Raw genomic sequence first — 20672 nt, 5'->3', positions numbered from 1 at the left:
CTTCAAAGACCCTCAACATCAATTACAATAAGCCCACCAGCCCCTCCTCCCCCTGCTAACACACACACAAAAGCTACATCACACACACAACGCTACAAAACACACTTACACAAAAGCTACAACACACAAAGACACAAATGCTACACACACCACACACAAAGCTACAAAACACACACACACACCAACTACAACCCCACACAAAGCACAAACAACACAAGCTACAAAACACACACACAAGCTACAACACACACACAAGCTACAACACACACACAAAAGCTACAACACACACACCAAAGCTACAACATACACACAAAAGCTACAACACACACAAGCTAAACACACAACACAAACGCTACAACCACACACACAACGCTACACACACACACAAACGCTACAACCACAACCACCAAAAGCTACAACACGCACACAAACGCTACAACACACAAACGCTAAACACACACACCCCAAACGCTACAACACACACACAAACGCTACAACACACACACAAAAGCTACAACACACACACAAAAGCTACAACACACACACAAAAGCTACAACACACACCAAAAGCTACAACACACACACAAAAGCTACAACACACACACAAAAGCTACAACACGCAGACACAGGTTACAATACACACAAAAGCTGCAACACACACACAAAAGTTACAATACACACAAACGCTACAACATACACATAAAAGCTACAATACACACACAAAAGCTACAACACACACACAAAAGCTACAACACACTGGCGTGTAAAGGGCAGTTATCAAAGTGTTTACCTGAGTGTGTGCGGGTTCACCTGGAGCTCTGTCTTCTTAAAACTCACTAATAACAAAGAACACAGCTCTCCCGCTGCCAGCCCGAGATCACAGTGAAGCAACAAGACTTCCGGTTTCCTCCAAATCAGGGTTTTTCAGAATAAAGTTCAAAATGAAAGAAGGTTGCCGCCTGGAGGCCAGGAGGGGAACAACAGCTCCACATTCACTTAATGAATCAGTTAGAGGTGGACTGGGACAGTTTTTGGTCATTTTTGGTATTGTGCGATGACGTCACACTGGGGAGAGAAGTCTCAGCCTGGCACTAGAACTACGACGACTGACTGGGATGAGGAAGAGGAGGAAAGGCCAGCAGCTGTATAATTACAAACCTGACAGACGTGAGAGGGCAAATGAGGAATTGTCAAGATTGTGGGGAAGTCTCCTTCATTTATCTCCTTTATTTAGCAACGCAGCAGTGCATACGATGACTTTACTTTTTACGGTCAGTGAATAGCAGCGAGTGAACGTTTTCTTTTGATCTAGTGACAATGATCATGTCGTTAGTTCGGATAAGTACTGATACACTTATCTAGATATAGGAATAGAAGGCATCCCTGAGTGTTCATTCTAAGTGTTTATCTCTAACCTCCGGTGAAAACGTGTCGCTGTTTGGCCGGTGCGTGTGGCGGCGAAGCTGCGGTGGAGAGCGGGTGGTGTAGGCGAGTGAGCCTCCGGTCGGGAAGCTCATACCGCGCACACTCGGGCTACTCTTCATTTATTTTTAACGTCATCAATGAAAATAATGTCCAGGATCTCAGGGAAAAGAAACGATATGCGTGTCTCCATTTCAAACATCACTGCAGGTTGATTGTGGGCGACAACGCTGTTGTGGTTAGCTCGCCAAAGCTCTACTGCCGAAGTTGCTGGCTACACAACGTTAATCCGCTAGCATCCATACAGGCTAACTATAGCCAGTTAGCTTTGTGTGTAATGTAACAAAAACCCACCCATTGCGTAGGAGCAATGCTTACTATTCCATTCAATACAATTATGGTACAAAAGGTGCACTAATGCCACATGTATGATGTTGACAACATGGACACATATATAGGCAACACCAAAGGCAGTCGTAATATTTACCTAGCAAGCTAGGCTAACGCTGTTGTGCTAACGTCCGGCGGCGTAGCGTTAGCTAGCTCTAAACTTAAATTAAACCTGCAACATGGGCTTTAAAATCAAGTACATTTTAAAAAACTTAACACTTGAAAAACACACAACCAAACTGCTCAATACAGTAACGTAAGTAATGTAATTCCTTATTTTCCACCTCTGCCAATACCTCACTATAAAGTGTGTATTAAATGTACCAAACTGAGTGAACTATGTGAATTTCCCCTCACCGGATATATGTATAAAGGGATGTCTTTCCTCTACATCTGTGTTACTTGTTGACATTAATAGAATAATTCTACAACGTATGAATTTCTGGTGTCGATGTGCATTTGATCCGATGACGCTGTGACGTCTTCATAACTTCAGAGTCAGAGACACGTCAGAACCAGTCCAACCTGTTCCCAGGAATCTTCTAGTTTGCCTATAATCTGCATTTATTTTAGAGACTGATATATATATATATGTTGTTGTTTTTTTTTTAATAAAAAAAAAATTCAAGTATTTTATTCTTTAGCTTGAAAGTTGATGTGAGCTTTTACTTTGAAAAGTAAGAGATAGAGCCTATTTTTTTAAGTTTTTATTCCAGATGCAAGCTTTTATTTTGAAATTTAGATCTTGGCGACGGCACCAGGTGGGATGGCAGAAGGATTTTTTTTAGTTTGCCTGTAATCTGCATTTATTTTTTAGACAGAAATATATTTTGTAAGTATTTTATTCATAGCATGATAGTCAACGCAAGCTTATTTTATTCCAGATGCGAGCTTTATTTTGAAAAGTAGAAGCTCGGGGATGGCACCAGGCGGGACGGCATGACATGGGATGCTCCAGGCTGCAGCCATACACTCTTGGACCCAGTCAGTGTGAGAGAAGTCCCCCATCAGATGATGGAGTTCTACTATCTGTCCACTAGATGGAGCTAACTGACCATCTAATGAGCTGAAGATCAGCAACTTGTACAGCAGCAGGTATCTCTCCAAGTGGCCTCCATGTGACATACATCGAAGTATACATTGTACATTTAGCTTTTAGTACTTACTACCTTGATACTTCCCCCACAACAGCCCCTGTTTCTCATGTGGCTCCTTGGGAAAATGAATTGCCCCCCCTTTCCCTAGGACAACGTATGTAGAAGACAGGCTAAATTATTCACAACGTCTGCTCATACGGGCTGTTTAGGTGTGAAGAAGCTAGCTGCTAGTCTGGGCCTAACCCTAGTTAGCGGAGCGTCTGTTCCCTGGAATGTTGTTGTTTCTTCATTTTTTTTGGAGCCGGCACAGCATCGTGAAAACGTTAATCTACTGTCAGCTGTTGTCAGAGGACGCAGGGGAGGGAAACAAGAAATAAAAACACAAACTCTCAAAACCCAAACTGCAGATCCGCTCACTGACAGTCATGAAGTCGTTTCCTGTATATCTGTAATTTAATGTAAAAAAAATACAGACACTTTATGATCCATTTCTGTGTGAAAGGGCTGCACACACCTCGTAAAAAACATACAGACTATCGTGTTTGTCCGCTTGTAGAGCAGATAGTTAAGTTCCGGCTGTAATAGGCCTGTGTGGTTAACTCAGCTGCAAACGCAGTAATAGATCTCTATCTTTGGTTGGTCTGGAGTCCGGTCAGGTCTACCCGGCAGCACCGAAGCTCAGGATGGGATAGGAGCGACAACCCTCTAATACGCACCCCCCCGCTGCTCTCTGGCCGCTGTCGCCAGTTTGGTGATTCTGGTGAAGCGTAGTGTTGAACATCAGCTCCTCTTACGTTACGCGTGCAATGGAGCCGGCCAGCAGAGTTAAAATACTTCTATTGGAGGATTATAATATATGGTCTACTGGTGAAGCTTCATTGATCACTTTAAGGGGGGGGGGGCACATTTTGTCCCCACCGGGCCTAAAATAATTCAGCAGAGTCAGGGACATGTAAACCAGAAAGGGTAATATAATCAATATCTATACAGTCTATGGGTAATCCCATGCATCCCGTTATGTCTTTCAGCTGGAATATAAAGTGCAGCTTCCAGCATGAAGCATATCCCACAATCCACTGCAACATGAGGTCACACAGGTGGGATGCCGCCTGTACTCCAGAGACCAGTCGACAAATGTGAGTAGATATTAAATTAATTTCTAACGCCGCTGCTTTTGCTGTGTGGATTTGGGAGCTGCAGTCAGGAGAAAGATGCTTTTATTGTTTTAATTATGAGATATTCTCCTCACCCAAGAGGGAGGGAGCGGTTTATGTAAAGGTAAATGTCAGACAAAAACAAGTTGTGTTAAAAATATATATTAAGGTAGTAAATATTAACAGCTAAATGTACTTAAAGTATCAAAGTAATATGTCACATGGAGGCCCCTTGGAGAGATACCTGCTGCTGTACAAGTTGCTGATCTTCAGCTCATTAGATGGTCAGTTAGCTCCATCTAGTGGACAGATAGTAGAACTCCATCATCTGATGAAACTCAGTACACAGAGACCTCAAACTGTCTGACGACAGGAAGGTGACAAATGTGAAGGAGGATCAGTCATATCCTGATCATCCAGACAGATTTGACATCTGGCCTCAGCTGCTGTGTAGAGATGGTCTGACTGGTCGCTGTTACTGGGAGGTCGAGAGGAGAGGAGAGGTTGATATATCAGTGAGTTACAGAGGAATCAGAAGGAAAGGAGACAGTGATGACTGTTGGTTTGGATGTAATGATCATTCCTGGAGTCTGTTCTGCTCTGATGAACATGGTTACTCTGTCTGGCACAATAAGAGAAGAACAGACCTCACTTCCTGCTCTGTCTCTAACAGAGTAGCAGTGTATGTGGACGTTCCTGCTGGCTCTCTGTCCTTCTACACAGTCTCCTCTGACTCACTGATCCACCTCCACACCTTCAACACCACATTCACTCAGCCTCTCTATCCTGGGTTTGGGTTCTGGCCTGGTTCCTCAGTGTCTCTGTGTCCTCTGTAGGATTGAGAGTCTCTCCTGTGGACAGAAACACTGACTGAAGACCAGCTGCTGAAATCAAAGTTCAGTCTGTTCACCATCACACACACTCTGCACTGTGAAGCAGATCTGAGACTCAAACACAAAAACATTCATCTGATTTCATCTCTGGTTATCAACATTTGAACTGTTTGACTAAAACACTTCATGATATGTCACATCTCAAAAATAATCAACTGTTATTGGTCACTATTATGTCCTTTTATATTTTAAATCATATTGATATATATTTAAAATGTGGAAAACAATGTTTCTATAAACAATCATCATATAGTCTAATGTTTCTAAATGCTTTTATAAAATCTATATGTTTCATCATTTGTTCATTTGATCATATCATGATTTCATTCATAAGTTGAATCTCTTTACAAAGATGATACACCCCTCCTCCAAAAAAAAAGTCAAAGGTATAACTAATAGAGGGGGGGGGGGGGGCAGTAGCTCAGTCTGTAGGGAGTTGGGTCGGCTGATTTATTCGTCTGACTTGTAGAATAATGTCAATGATCGACTTGTTTTAAATGTTCAATAAAACAAGGCCACATGCTGATTATTTGATGGATGTATTCTTCTGTTGTGTCTGTGTTTACACTCCTAATTAAAAGGTAAAGTTTCGTTCCACTAAAGGTTCAGTTGTTGTCTCTGACAGACTCAGATTATATTCTAATAATATTATGGGATGGATCCCTACAGAGATAGACCTTTAGTTAAAGAGTAAGATCCTTTTAGTTTAACATGAATCAACCCCGACATCACCATCACCAAACCCACCAGACTCCATGTAAATAATCACTACTTTTAGCATGTATAGAGCAGCATATGTCCACCAGACTCCATGTAAATAATCACTACTTTTAGTGTGTATAGAGCAGCATATCTCCACCAGACTCCATGTAAATAATCACTACTTTTAGTGTGTATAGAGTAGCATATCTCCACCAGACTCCATATAAATAATCACTACTTTTAGTGTGTATAGAGCAGCATGTCTCCACCAGACTCCATGTCAATAATCACTACTTTTAGTGTTTATAGAGCAGATATCTCCACCATACTCCATATAAATAATCACTACTTTTAGTGTGTATAGAGCAGCATATCTCCACCAGACTCCATGTAAATAATCACTACTTTTCAGTCACACATAAATAATATCTGCCGGTCTGCATACTTCCACCTACGCAACATAAACCGCCTCCGTCCCTCCCTTACCACTCACACTGCCTCCATCCTTATCCACAGCCTCATCACCTCCCGCCTTGACTACTGTAACTCTCTCCTTTTTGGCCTTCCTCAAAAATCCCTCCATAAACTTCAACTTCTTCAGAAATCAGCAGCTCGTATCATCACCAGAACCCCTCATTTCATCATATAACCCCGGTTCTTCAGCAGCTCCATTGGCTCCCGTTTCAATTCAGAATACAATTTAAAATCCTTCTCCATACTTTCAAAGCCGTCCATAACCTGCTCCTCCATATCTATCAGAACTCCTACACATTGCCGTCCCCTCCGCTCCCTCAGATCTTCCTCCTCTATCCACCTCACTGTCCCCATGCTCGACTCATCACCATGGGGACCAGAGCCTTCAGCCGCTCTGCTCCCAGCTCTGGAACTCACTCCCACCCGACCTCCGCAACATCAACTCTCTCCCTCTGTTCAAAACTAGACTAAAAACCCATCTGTTCCAGCTCGCTTATCTGTAAATACACTGTTCCTGTTTTGTTTTGTTTTTGTTTGTTTGTTTTTGTTTATTGTTTTGTTATTACTACTTACACTTTTTGTTCCCTGTATCTGTCTTTTATTCTCTGTAAAGCGTCCTTGAGTGTTAGAAAGGCGCGGTTAAATAAAATGTATTATTATTATATTATTATTATTACTTTTAGCGTGTATAGAGCAGCATATCTCAACAAGTAATTGGGTGAATTAAGAGTTATTTCAACCAGACCACAGTGGTGATTGTTGGAACGGTGGAAAGATGAACCAAGACGGCATTTTATATAATTTTTTTTTTTCTATCAACTATAAATGAAATGTTTAATATTCATAAAATTGCTGTTATTTAAATGTTGCCTGATGGAAACATACATTGAAATGCTTACATTATATTAGTTATTTCTTTTTATACTTACACATGTTTTAAATATTTAAGTATGTACATTATTTGATACTCAAGTAAAGTACAAGTACCTGGAGTTAAGTCAGTACTTGAGTAATTGTCCTCAGTCCCAGTCCACCTCTAACTGATTCATTAAGTGAATGTGGAGCTGTTGTTCCCTCCTGACCTCCAGGCGGCGACCTTCTTTCATTTGAACTTTATTCTGAAAAACCCTGACTTGGAGGAAACCGGAAGTCTCGCTGCTTCACTGTGATCTCGGGCTGGCTGCAGGATAGCTGTGTTCTTTGTTATTAGTGAGTTTTAAGAAGACAGAGCTCCAGGTGAACCCGCACACACTCAGGTAAACACTTTGATAACTGCCCTTACACGCCAGTGTGTTGTAGCTTTTGTGTGTGTTGAGGCGTTTGTGTGTATTGTAACTTTTGTGTGTGTGTGTTGGAGCTTTTGTGTGTATAGTAACTTTTTTTGTGTGTGTGTGTGTGTGTGTGTGTGTGTGTGTGTGTGTGTTGTGTGGTGTGTGTGTGTGTGGTGTGTGTGTGGTGTGTGTGTGTGTGGTGTGTGTATCTTTTGTGTGTGTGTTGTATCTTTTGTGTGTGCTTTGTATTTTTGTGTGTGCTTTGTATCTTTTGTGTGTGCTTTGTAGCGTTTGTGTGTGTGTTGTAGCGTTTGTGTGTGTGTTGTAGCGTTGTATGTGTGTGTGTTGTAGCTTTTGTGTGTGTTGTAGCTTTGTGTGTGTGTGTGTGTTGTAGCGTTTGTGTGTGTGTTGTAGCTTTTGTGTGTGTGATGCAAGGCAAGGCAGTAATGTAGAGCTTTTGTGTGTGTGTTGTAGCTTGTGTGTCTTTGTGTGTTGTAGCTTGTGTGTGATGTAGAGCTTTTGTGTGTGTGTGTTGTAGCTGCTGTGTGTGTGTGTGGTAGCGTGTGTGTGTGTTTTGTAGCATTTGTGTGTGTGTGTGATAGCAAGGCAAGGCAGTAATGTAGAGCTTTTGTCTTTGTGTGTAGCTTGTGTGTCTTTGTGTGTTGTAGCTTGTGTGTGTGATGTAGAGCTTTTGTGTGTGTTGTAGCTTTTGTGTGTGTGATGTAGAGCTTTTGTGTGTGTGTGTTGTAATTTTTGTGTGTGTGTTGAGCAGGGCGAGGGGGGAGGAGGGGCTGGTGGGCTTATTGTAATTGATGTTGAGGGTCGTTGAAGGTGGCAGGCTGGGGGGGGGGTAGGTTAGGGGAGGTGTGAAAGAGGGGGCTGGGGGGGGGGTGAAGAGGGCGAGGAGGCAGAGTCCAATCTGTTAAAACCAGATTCAGCTCATCTGCCCAGTCCTGGTCTCCGCTGGCTTGGTTTCCCCCCCCCACCTCTGCTGTGGCCTGAGATGTTCTGCAGCCCTCTCCAGACGTCCCTGGCCTTGTTCTGTTCCAGACTCTTTTCTAATTTTCTCCCATAGATGACCTTCCTTCTCCTGATCTTGAGCCGGAGTTCCTTCTGGACTCTGTGCAGCTCCTCTCTGTCCCCTGATGCAAAGACCCTCTTCTTCTCATTTAGCAGAGCTTTTATCTCAGAGGTCCCCCAGGTTTTGTTGTTGGGAAAACACTGGACCAACCTGGAGGGCCCAGTGTTCTTCACACAGAAGTTCATCTAGTCTGTGATGCATTTGGTCATGCTGTCTGTGTCGGTGCCGTGGGGGGTGCAGAGTTCTTTCCAGTCTGTAGTTTCAAAGCAGTCTCTGAGCATATCACTGACCTCCTCAGACCACTGCTTAACAAGCCTCTCCACAGGTTGTTGTTTGGTCCCCACAGGGGGGTAGTCTGGGACCAGGTTGTGTTCTGAGTGGCCGAGCGGGGGGAGGGGGGAGGTGTATGCATCTATGATGTTTGCATACAGTAAATCCAAAGTTGTGACGCCCCTGGTGTGGCAATTAACATACTGGGTGAAGGGGGAGGGGGGAGCAGAGGACAGGGAAGCATGATTGAAGTCCCTGGAGATGAGGAGGAGGGAATGGGGGTGCTGGTTTTGAAGTTGAGAGACAACAGTGTGAATCTGATCTGTAGCTGCAGCAGCAAACGTTCACACAGCCACGTCTCGGTGAAGCACATGAGGCTGCACCCTCGCTACTCCCTCTGCAGCCGGGTCAGCGCCGTCAGCTCCTCCAGTGTCTTTTGTGTGTGTGTGTTGTATCTGTTGTGTGTGTGTGTGTGTGTTGAACCGTGTGGGCCACTGTAGCAGTGTGAGGGGAAATGACCTAATAAAGTTGTGTGTGTTAACTCCAAAGTCCATGTTTTCCCTTTAGATTTCTTCCCAGTGTAAGCAGCCACAGTGGAGATCTGCTGGACTTCAGGACCAGAGAAGAATGGAGGAGGACAACCAGGACCAGGAGCAGCGGAGCAATGAGGTCCCCAGAAGACCAGCAGCAGACTGGGCCTCTGATAGCAGCCACGTTCAGGTCAGTGTTCTCCTATCATACAACCGTACTGGCTTGGCCCTGGTGTCTGCCACTGTTCACCCAAATGCTTGCTTGTGTCAAATGGTTGTCTCTTTGTAAAGTAGATAGTGTGGCGTAGACCTACTAGATCTGTCCTGAGAGGACTCCTGCTGGAATTTGACTCTGAAAATGAAATGTCTGCTGCAAATCAGCTGATGCGATAAGGTTGTTGCCAGTTTTATTTAGGGATGCACTGATCTGACTTTTTCAGTCCCAGTCCCGATGCCTGGGCTTTGTGTATCTGTTGATACCCGATACCGTTGTTAATTAATAATGAACTGTAGACCTTCCACCTTATACCATCCTTCACCATGTGGACGAGACTGAATGCACCAGACTCCTAACTGCACATTACTTTCCTAACCCAGACTAAATAACATAGTAATGTAATGGACTGAATTCTAACTTGGTGGTGCTGCTCCCCCCCCTACGCCCCCACCCGAGGGGCAGAAGTACGTAGGAGGGCGGAGCCAGGCGAAGGCTAACTCCTGATCAGCTGTTACTACACATCATCTTCTTTGCCAATGTCTTTAGCAGACCCCCCCTCCCCCACACACACACATTATTGTCCATTCCCTATCCTTCTCACGCTCATTGGCCTGCCACAGATTCCAGATCGATTGACGCGCCCCTTCCATGTTTAATGTGTAAAAAAAATAAAAAATAATGTGGGTTGGAGGGCAAATTTACTGGTGTCACATGTGCGACTGGATGTAAAATTCAGATGCACACTCTCACATTTTGGCTGCAAAATACGAGCATTTGCACTGTCAAAATAAAAAGTACAAAACAGGACCTTTAAGGAACAAAAGCTCGTCACTGGGGTGGTACCCTCAAAGGTACATTGTTGTACCTTGAATAAGAGGATCAAATTTGTACCTCACTTGTTTGTACCTTCTAAGGGACAGTATTATACCTTTGAGGATCAATAATGTACCTTAAACCAAGGTACAACAAAGTACCTTTAGAAAAGGTACAGTTTTGTCATATTAAGGTACCGCCCCAGAGACAAAGCCATTTTGAACCTTTTAGTTGCAAAAAAGTTCCTTTTTAACACCTAAAGTGAAAGGGGAAAAAAAGGCAAACAACTAAGTGAATTTTAGACATTTATTTTAGTCCTTTAAACGGAAATGTTTAATTCACAGGATCTCAAACACAACATGTAACATCCCAAAATAAAATGCAAAAATGTTTTAGGATGTCATGTCCAATATAAAAAACATTTAAAGACACTTTATTAACATCTTCATACCGCCACGTCAAAAACAAAGAGAACAGTCAACAATAGCAAAGAATAGCTGCATGGCAGGGAATAAATACAATAGCACTATTTATCTCTCAATTTCATGAACATATGAGCAATGGCTCGTCTCACTATAATGTCTTTATGCTTCCTGTAAATATGTTGTCGGAAAGACTTTGCCACACGTTATGGCAAAATGTGGCTCATGTGCATGGTGCAAGTCCGATGTGCTGGGTTAACTTCCCCAGTGTGAAGGCTCTTCGAGAGCATTTAGGAAAGCTGAAAGGTGGAGGCATGGCTGCAGGTACAGGCTGGTCACCAACCTCAGACATTTTTAGAACATATTGCTGGATGAAAATCAGGGTGTTCTTCAGACGAGATGGATATTCCACGTTGTAGACGAAGTAAGCACAAAAAGTAGAAGTAACACCTTCCTCCAAAACCAGCGTCCTGCAGACTGGCTGCTCATCCAGTTTGGCCACTGCAGGGACCCTTAGAGAGAGCACAGTCCTCCAGTCAGAGACATCAGTAGGATAGGGTGACGGTGGCTGATTCTGCAAGAGATATCACATCATAATGTAATATTCACTCAGTTAAATTGCAGAAATCTACCACAAACATTCATAAAAAGATTTGTTAAAAAAAACACACACACACGTTCTGTGTTGCCATGAAGAAAACTAGGGACAAGAAAAATTGAATATAGTAAAACATGGTCAGCTAGAAGTCACTAACACCTCCCATTAGTTCTTCTAACCCTTGTATCAATATCTATGCATGTTCCCCCCCCCCCCCCCCCACCCCCTTGGGTCTACCAAAGGCGTCCTCAGCAGACAGTAAGCTGGCGACCAGAGCAGGAAAGGAGGAGCAGCCTGCAGCAGCAGTGAAGGAGGAGGGAGGAGTATGTGGTGGAGAAGGTTTTGGAGCGCAGAGTGGTGAAGGGAAGAGTAGAGTTTCTGCTGAAATGGAAGTGCTTCTCAGAGTAAGTATGAGTCTAGAATAATCATATTTGGTGTTCATGGTCCTGAGATATATAATATATTTACATACTGCAAAAGAGTGAGAATGGATTGTCTAAAAACAAAGTGTGAGGAGATGTTCTTCTGTCTGCACTCACCTTTCCAGTGAGGAGAACACATGGGAGCCACAAGACAACCTGGACCTGGACCTTATCGCAGAGTACCTGCAGAAACACAAGGAGGAGGAGGAGGAGGAAAAGAAGGAGGGCAAGAGGAAAGGTGTCAGGGAGGAGGAGGTGAGTGAAGGAAAGAGGGTACTCCAGACTGCAGAGTCCCATAAATCTAATCTCAATACTAATGAATGCACACAGAGGGTTTCAGACATGCTGTGAATGATGCTTCTGGTTTTACTTAGCTCGCTCCACCATGGCCCCTTACTAACTCACTCACTCAGTCTGTTGATATACAAACGCAGATAAATGAACATGCATGTATTTGGGGGGGGTGTATGAGGGCACCCCCCTTTTGACCAATCATTACATCTTTGAATGTAAAAACCTTTACATACAGTTGTGTTCAGAATAACCGCAGTGTTTTTAAAGAAGTGAATAATGCTCAAAATCCTTAGAATAGCTTTTAATTCCATAATACCAATGCATTGGGAACACTGCCCATTCATTTCCAAATCAAAATATAACCAACATTGATCAAGTCTCTGTCCTACCTTTACAGGAAGTGAAGAAAAAGGAATTTTAGCAGTATTTGCATTTTTCTTTACAAACTCAAATGTTTACTGTATAAACTGAAAAATGTGTCAGGGTTTGAATCCCTGCACTAATATTTAGTTGCATAACCATTATTTCTGAGAACTGCTTCATATCTGTGTTGCATGGAGTCACCTGTGAACAGGTTTTCCAGCCCAGGACCATTGAACTACATCCCATAATTCCTCTGCATTACTGGGTTTGGACTCAGAAACAGCATTTATGATGTCCCCCTACAAGTGTTCTTTGAGATTGAGGTCCGGTGGTTGGGCTGGCCACTCTATAACATCCATCTGGTTCATCTGGAACCAAGATTTTGCTCCTTCCTGGTGTGTTTGGGTCCTTGTCTTGTTGAAAGACCCGTTTCAAAGGCCTTTCCTCTTCAGCATAAGGCAACGTGACCTTCAAGTATTCTGATGTATTGAAACTGATCCATGATCCCTGGTATGTGATAAACAGGCCCAACACCACAGAATGAGAAACATCCCATAACCAGCATGCTTTACTGTCTTCACAGTGGACTGGGGCTTGATTTCAGAGCAGGGGGGTCGGAGGACAAACTGTCTGCTTCTCCTTGACCCAAAAAGAACAGTTTCCCTCTCATCAGTCCCCAGAATGTTGCTCCATTTCTCCTTTGGCCAGTCAATGTGTCCTTTGGTTGTTTCCCACGTCGGTCAGGCTTTGGATGCCATTTCAAGGCATTTGAAATGATTTTGGCAGAGCAGCTTATAATCTTCTGCACTTCTTTATATGTTTTCCCCTCTCACATCAACTTTTTAATCAAAGTCCTCTGTTCCTCAGAGCAATGTCTGGAACGAGCCATTTCGATGAGTATTTCAGCGTGAAATGCACTATAACCAGCATGCACAACATGTGCTTCCTTCCTTAAATATGTATATATACAGTATATAGATTAAATATGGGCAATAACTGACACCTGTTTCTACACAGAATCAATCAGCTCACTAATTGAACACAACACTGCTATTATTATGAACATGCTCCTTTCAATTACAGATTCAATTCCACAGAATGAGCAGCATGCATGTCGTGACTGTTGGTTTTCTAGGACTTTTATTATTTGCCTTGTAGAAATATCACTTTTACCAAAAAATATGATTCATGAGTTTAGTGATGCTATTATTTTGAACACAACTGTACATCAAAGCTATTTTTTAAACATCCTTGACCACGACATATGCGCCTTGGTTTTTCAGAGGCGTCAGTGATGCTCAACAGTTTTATTCCAGAGCACAGCAGAAAGCTCTGCTGAGCTTCAGAAATGCTTGAGGAAATGGAGCTTGTGTTGACAATACCACATTACACTACCATATTACTTACTTACACAATACTGCTGGCTATACACATTTGATTTAGCAAAAACGACAACCTCAAACAAAAGGTCAAAGGTCAACTGGTGCCCCTCATTGCTAATGCCTATCAGGGACAATGGTTCCAATTTACTTTACTGGAGTAGAGCTGTTCGAGAAACATGAAGACAACACGGTAACCCCTACAGATACCAGTGAAAGCTAAAAATCTTTTACAACTTTCCCGGCACTAAAAATCCTGTATGATCCCCCATTTGTTACTAAACATCTGGCTAAAGGCTGGCAACAAAATGGAGACCACACATAAATTGATCAAAAGTAGTTTATTTATCACAAACTAACCAACACTGGATGTTACATTTACCATAATGCAACTCCATAATAGTGGTGATCGTAGATAATTAAGAAAGGTAATGCGTCAGTCAAACAATGTTCCATAGACATGCTCTAAATGTTGTTTCTAGTTTAAGATAGAGCTCTACAGCATGGCACGTCACTAACTCACTCTCTTGGTTTTTCTCTGTTGATAGAAACGGAGAGGAAGAGGAGTCAAACATCACCGCTGTCAGCAGTGTGACAAATCCTTCACAACGTCAGGATATTTAAAGATTCATCAGAGAGTTCACACTGGAGAGAAGCCGTACAGCTGTGATCAATGTGGGGCAGCTTTCACACTACAGAGTAACCTAAAAACACATCAACGCATTCACACTGGAGAGAAGCCGTACTGGTGTGAACAATGTGGGAAAACCTTTTCTCAGAGGGGACACCTTAAAATTCACCAGCGTATTCACACTGGAGAGAAGCCTTACAGCTGTGAACAATGTGGGGAAACCTTTGCTCAGAGTGGTAGCCTTAAAACTCACCAGCGCATTCACACTGGAGAGAAGCCGTACAGCTGTGAACAATGTGGGGAAACCTTTTCTCATAGTGGTAGCCTTAAAACTCACCTGCGCAGTCACACTGGAGAGAAGCCGTACAACTGTGAACAATGTGGGGAAACCTTTTCTCAGAGTGGTAGCCTTAAAACTCACCAGCGGATTCACACTGGAGAGAAGCCGTACAGCTGTGAACAATGTGGGGAAACCTTTTCTCATAGTGGTAGCCTTAAAACTCACCTGCGCATTCACACTGGAGAGAAGCCGTACTGGTGTGAACAATGTGGGGAAAGGTTTTCTCGTAGTAGTCACCTTAAAAGTCACCAGCGCATTCACCCTGCCTCGTTGTGAACATGTTTCAGAGCCAAGCTGTTTCCTCCTCCTCATGCCCTGATAGCTGTGTTGTTATATTCTGATCTTCTCTCCACATTGAAGGCTGACCAGCAGTAACTTTATCTTCTGATCAACATGTATGTTATTGTGGATCAGCTGGACTGTTTTCTGCCTTTCCTCAGAACCCTTTACCATTTAGGCACCAGAATCGGTGCCTGAACCCATCCTTTTAAAATATATTTTTTAAATGTATATGTTTAAATAAAAAAAGGAGCACAAAAGACAGCCAGCAACATTTAAGAACAGCTTGTTTATTTCTATATGGTCCAAATAAATGTAAAAAAAAATTGCAATAACATATTTCTCTAGTAAATTGCTGCTAAATGACAAAAACAACCACTAGATGGAAAAAGGCAGCCCTGTGTTTCAGTAGCACCGAAATGAGGCCCCAAAAATCCCTGTTACTATTCGGTCTGATAGATACCGGGTGTTAAGGCACCGGTGCCGTACTAGAACCAGGTTTCGGTACCCAACCCTAACCACAATGTACCCACCGTGGGAAGGAGAAGGCCCAAAGGAGAAACATTAAGACGTTTAAAGATGTTTTGGTTAGAAAACGTCACATGTTTTAAACTTTTTGATTTTGTAAAAACTTTCTTCTAATCTCTAGAAACATACATCTTTTTGGCTGGCAGAAAGTCATTGTAATTTTTATTTTAGGAAAACATTTTTGTCACCCTTAAATAGTGGGTTTAGAAATATTTGTGTAAATTGGTCCTCTCATCATTACCAACAAACTAGAAGTTGGCCATTTTTAATTGTTCGCTCTCAAGTTATTGTTTTGTAGTTAAAATAAAATAAATTAAACGAGGCCTCGTGCTGATTATTTGTGACTTGATTTGGTGGATTTATCCTTTCTGCCGTTTCTGTGTTTAAACTCCTTGATAAGAGAACGTTTCCATCCACTTTAAGTGCTGAAAGACTCAGATTATTATTCTAAGTGTGTGACAACATTATGGGATGGATCCCTACAGAGATAGACCTTTTAGATAGAAAAATGAAGGTGATTTTCTTACTAAACCAAGTGATATAGCAAATTGTGTCAATGATTATTTTGTAAATAAAATAATCTTAAAAATACTACACAGCTACACAACACGGATTTGTCAAAAACATTGATAAATAAGATCATGGAAAGTAAAACATGTAGCTTCTGATGAATTGTAAAATAAACCACCTGGTGTGGACTATCTTGAATATAAGTGGATTAAGCCAATAGTTTCAATCATTGTTCCTACTATTGCTCATATAATTAATATGTTTTATGGAAAATATATGTCTGCAAGCATGGAAGATATGTAAAGTTGTGCCAATATCAAAGAATAAGAAAATGCCTTTCTCTGGATCAAACAGTAGACCAATAAGCTTATTACCAATTCTCTGTAAAACAATGGAAAGAATTGTTTATGAACAGATTCAGTTTTATTTTTTAAATAATTTAATTACAGTTTTTCAGCTTGCATACATACAGAGGAAAACACTCAACTGCCACTGCCCTGACTCAGATGGTTGATGACTGGTTTAAGGATATGGACGAGAGGAAAATAATAGGTGTTGTGATGCTTGATTTTACTGCAGCATTTGATATAATTGACCACAACTTGCTGTTAAAAAAACGGGAATATTATGGTTTTTCACAAACCGCATTATTATGGATGGAAAGTTATTTGACTGATAGGAGACAATTAGTTTACTTTAATGGAAGTTTTTCAAGCTTGTGGAACATGGAGTTCCTCAAGGAAGTTGTCTTGGGCCACTCCTCTTCACAATCTTTACTAACAATTTACCATCTGGTTTAGATAAAGCGAGCATTTCCATGCTTGCTGATGAGTCTACTATATATTTATCACAAACTGATATTGGTGATCTAAGTACTAAACTACAGAGAGAGTTACAGTCAGTGGTGGACTGGATCAAGAGTAACAAACTGATCTCAATGGATCTAAAACTACTAGTTTAGGGGTTGGAACTCGCATTTCTTTATGGTCCAAACCGAAACTTGAACTCAGTATAGAGCAAACTTCTCTAGAGCAAAGAGAAGAGGCTAAACTTTTGGGTAGATTGGTGTAGATTGTGTTGGGACAAACATGTTCAGAAGCTGGTAACTAAAATGGGCAACACCTTGTCAGTTATTAAAAGGTGTGCAAACATCTTCACACCACAGATACGTTAAAAAGTTCTTCAGGTTTTGTTTTTTTCACATATGGATTACTGCTCAGTGGTGTGGTCCAGCACTTCAGCAATTAATATGAAAAATGACAAGTGATTCAGAATAAAGCTGCACGTGTGGCTCTCTCGTGGGGGTTTAGATCAAATGTTGATAACATGCATGGACAACTCTCATGGTTTAAAGTTAAAAATAGATTTGTGCATTCACTAATTATTTTTTACATAACGCTATAACAAACAAAACACCTTTTACTTCATACAGAAAACTATCCTTTAGTACTGCTACACATCATTATCCAACGAGGCGTGCAGTAGGAGGGAGTTTTATTTTACCTAAAGTGAAAACTAAATCAATTTAGCGTTCTGTCGGGTACAGAGCGATGTGTGAATGGAACTCTCTCCCAACGACTATCAAACACAACTCTCAGTATGGTTTAAAAAATCACTTAAGACATATTTATTTCAAAGGAATTAAATATGTAATTTAAAATTAGTTTGTTATAGGGCTTTTGTTATCTTATTTCTTAAATTGATTTATCTATTCGGAGTAGTGTCTTTTATTTTATTTCTTGTATGAATTGCGTTAACTTTAAGATTTAATTATGGTTAGTGTTTTCTAATTTATGTCTGTGTGTGTGTGTAATGAAATGTCATAAAGAGTATTGTCAAAGAAAGGATTGTAGGACCCCAGGAAGAAAAGCTTTTAGTTCATGCTGAAGCGAATGGGGATCCAAATAAAACAAACAAGTTTACTTCAACATTTTTCCCGGGTAGGGGTTTCTGTAGAAACATTCAGGGGATGTAGCTCAGTGGTAGAGTGCATGCTTTGCATGTATGAGGTCCTGGTTTCAATCCCCGGCATCTCCAACAAGTGTTCTGTTACAACAGTCTGTAAAAGAGCTGCAAAGCCTCTTATTCTGAAAGACAAAAGTATTAAAAGGCAATCTCCTTGTGTTCATGGTAATTAATGCAAAAATCAGTCTCAATGACCAGATGTGTTGCAAGATTTGCAGTGAACAGTGCATTGTCCTAATGGGGATCAAATAAAACAAACAAACAAAATGCATTAGCAACTTTGCATCAAGGAAACGTGATCAGTCAGTGACTAGAAGGGCAATGTTCAAGTAGTTTGTTTGGCATGTAGTGTTTTTATGGCAACACTGCCAGATTGAGCTGTCTAATTATTTTGAACAACAGACTACTTTTGACGCAAAACATTTTACCAAAATTGGAAATTGAATTTTGGTAAAAAGGAAATGCAGCTTAGATTTGTCACTGACTTGAAAGGCTATGGTCAGGTAGATTGTCATGGGGTCTTTTCATGGCTCCACTGACCGAGTCAGTTTTCTGATAGCGTTCTTCTCTTATTCAATGATCTTAGAAAAAGTAAAAGAAATTTGCAAACATTTAGGGGATGTAGCTCAGTGGTAGAGTGCATGCTTTGCATGTATGAGGACCTGGGTTCAATCCCCAGCATCTCCAGCAGGTATTCCTTGTCCAGTCTGTCAAAGAGCTGCAGAAGCTCTTATTCTGAAAGAGAAAATGAAACAATGCAGTGAGTATTAAAAGACCATAAAGTGGATGATTAACTTATCAAGTGTCTAAAAACTCGGTGCACCTTACCCATGTCCTGCTTTACTCAACTATTGAAAAGGATTAGTGCATATTTGAATAGCACAGTGTTGTGGGTTGCCGTGACCTCCTTGCATTTATGGTAATTAATGCAAAATCAGTCTCAATGCCCAGATGTGTATCAAGATTTGCAGTAAACATTGTATTGCCCAGTGATGGTGGTATAGTGGTGAGCATAGCTGCCTTCCAAGCAATTCACCTGGGTTTGATTCCCAGCCATTGCATTAGTTTTCATTTTGTGGTTACTTGCTTTATTTGTGAAGATTAGCCAGAAAGGTTACTCGCCCAACCTAATTTGATAAAATATTAGATCTCTGTTATGGTACAAATAAGGGAGCATATCAATCAATCAAGCTGCCTCCACGAGGATCCACAGACACAGGAAGTGCACTACGATTTGCACTTTGCCCGTGTCTGGTAACTACTAATAACCAATCAAAAAGTTTATGAACATTTGTTCCAATAGGTCTGGCACTAAATTGCAGGTAGTCGTGGCCGAGCGGTTAAGGCAATGGACTAGAAATCCATTGAGGTCTCCCCGTGCAGGTTTGGATCCTGCCGACAACGAGAGGTGTTCCTCAAGAGTGGTAGCAAAGACAGTGTTATCTCAGAAGTAGTGGAAGCAACCCATCTCCACCAATGTATTTCTTAGCATTTCTTTTCAGTCTGTGTTACAAGATTTGCAGTGAACGTTGTATCGTCCAGCAGAAAGGCAACAGATGTGTTACTTTTCAACCATGATTTATAACATAGCAGTGCACTCATTTTGCCCAGGTTTGATTTCCAGCCATCGCAGTTGCATTTACAGGTTTTAAAGCCATCAACAACATATTTCAATTTCCTTGTGGGAGTCATCCCAAAAGGATTAATAAAGATAAGTCTAAGTCAATCTCAGAAAAAAGTTTTAAAAAACTGAAAATCTTCAGGGGATGTAGCTCAGTGGTAGAGCTCATGCTTTACATGTATGAGGACCTGGCATCTCCAGCAGGTATTATGGTAGAGTCTTTAAAAGAGCTGCAGAAGATATTACCTCCTGTGGTAATCTGACTGGTAGGGTTATAGAACGTAGTGGTAGACTAAGACCTCCTGTCACACAAACTACACACAAGCGGTATGCTCTCTCTTTCATACCTCAGACTATCAGACAGCACAACAAGCACTTTAAACGTACGTGTTTTACAGATTCTATTTACAGTAATTATTAACTCTAGTGTAGTTATTTATTGTTTTGTGTTCCAGTTTTTATGGGTGTTACAACAAGTTAGTTTCTTTTTTATGGATGAAATAATCTCAACCTGCAAGTAAGTCAACCCTTCAGCAGACAGAGACATTTCACTTCAGACACTTGCAGCAACAGACTGGAATTAGACATGCTACTGATACAAAGCATGGGATTTTGGTTTTGATTCATCGACCTCTGGGTTATGGGCCAGCACGCTTCCGCTGCGCCACTCTTTTCTGCTAATCCCATTCAGGTGCCGGAAAATCTGTAATTCACATTTTGAGGGGAGGTTTGGGAACCTGTGGCAACCAATTTACGAGTTGCAAAGTAAACATTTGGAACTATCTTTTATGTGAGCTTCCTGATTGAACACAGATTGATTATTCACATGAATCCTTGTGATTGTGTATATTTATTGTATTATCCTCCAGTTTTAAGCGTGTTATGGCGCAACGAAATGAACTTAACATGCCATTAAGTTTACTCTTCAGCAGGTGGAGACATTTCACTTCCGACATTTGCAGCAACAGATGCTTTGTTATACACGAAGCATAAACAAGATTAGCAG

General features: G+C 41.5%; 2 non-coding genes across 2 annotated transcripts; both read left to right on the top strand.

Annotated features, from left to right (window-relative positions):
- The first annotated feature begins 18045 nt into the window (after positions 1-18045).
- trnaa-ugc (transfer RNA alanine (anticodon UGC)) lies at positions 18046-18117 on the top strand. The gene has a single exon. It is a non-coding gene; the product is annotated as a tRNA-Ala (tRNA).
- Positions 18118-18660: 543 nt separating this feature from the next.
- Positions 18661-18732, top strand: trnaa-ugc (transfer RNA alanine (anticodon UGC)). The gene has a single exon. It is a non-coding gene; the product is annotated as a tRNA-Ala (tRNA).
- The last annotated feature ends 1940 nt before the right edge of the window (positions 18733-20672 follow it).

This window comes from Etheostoma spectabile, unplaced genomic scaffold, assembly GCF_008692095.1.
Source record: "Etheostoma spectabile isolate EspeVRDwgs_2016 unplaced genomic scaffold, UIUC_Espe_1.0 scaffold00019138, whole genome shotgun sequence".
Classification (NCBI taxonomy): domain Eukaryota; kingdom Metazoa; phylum Chordata; class Actinopteri; order Perciformes; family Percidae; genus Etheostoma; species Etheostoma spectabile.
This window is presented reverse-complemented; position numbering and strand designations above follow the sequence as displayed.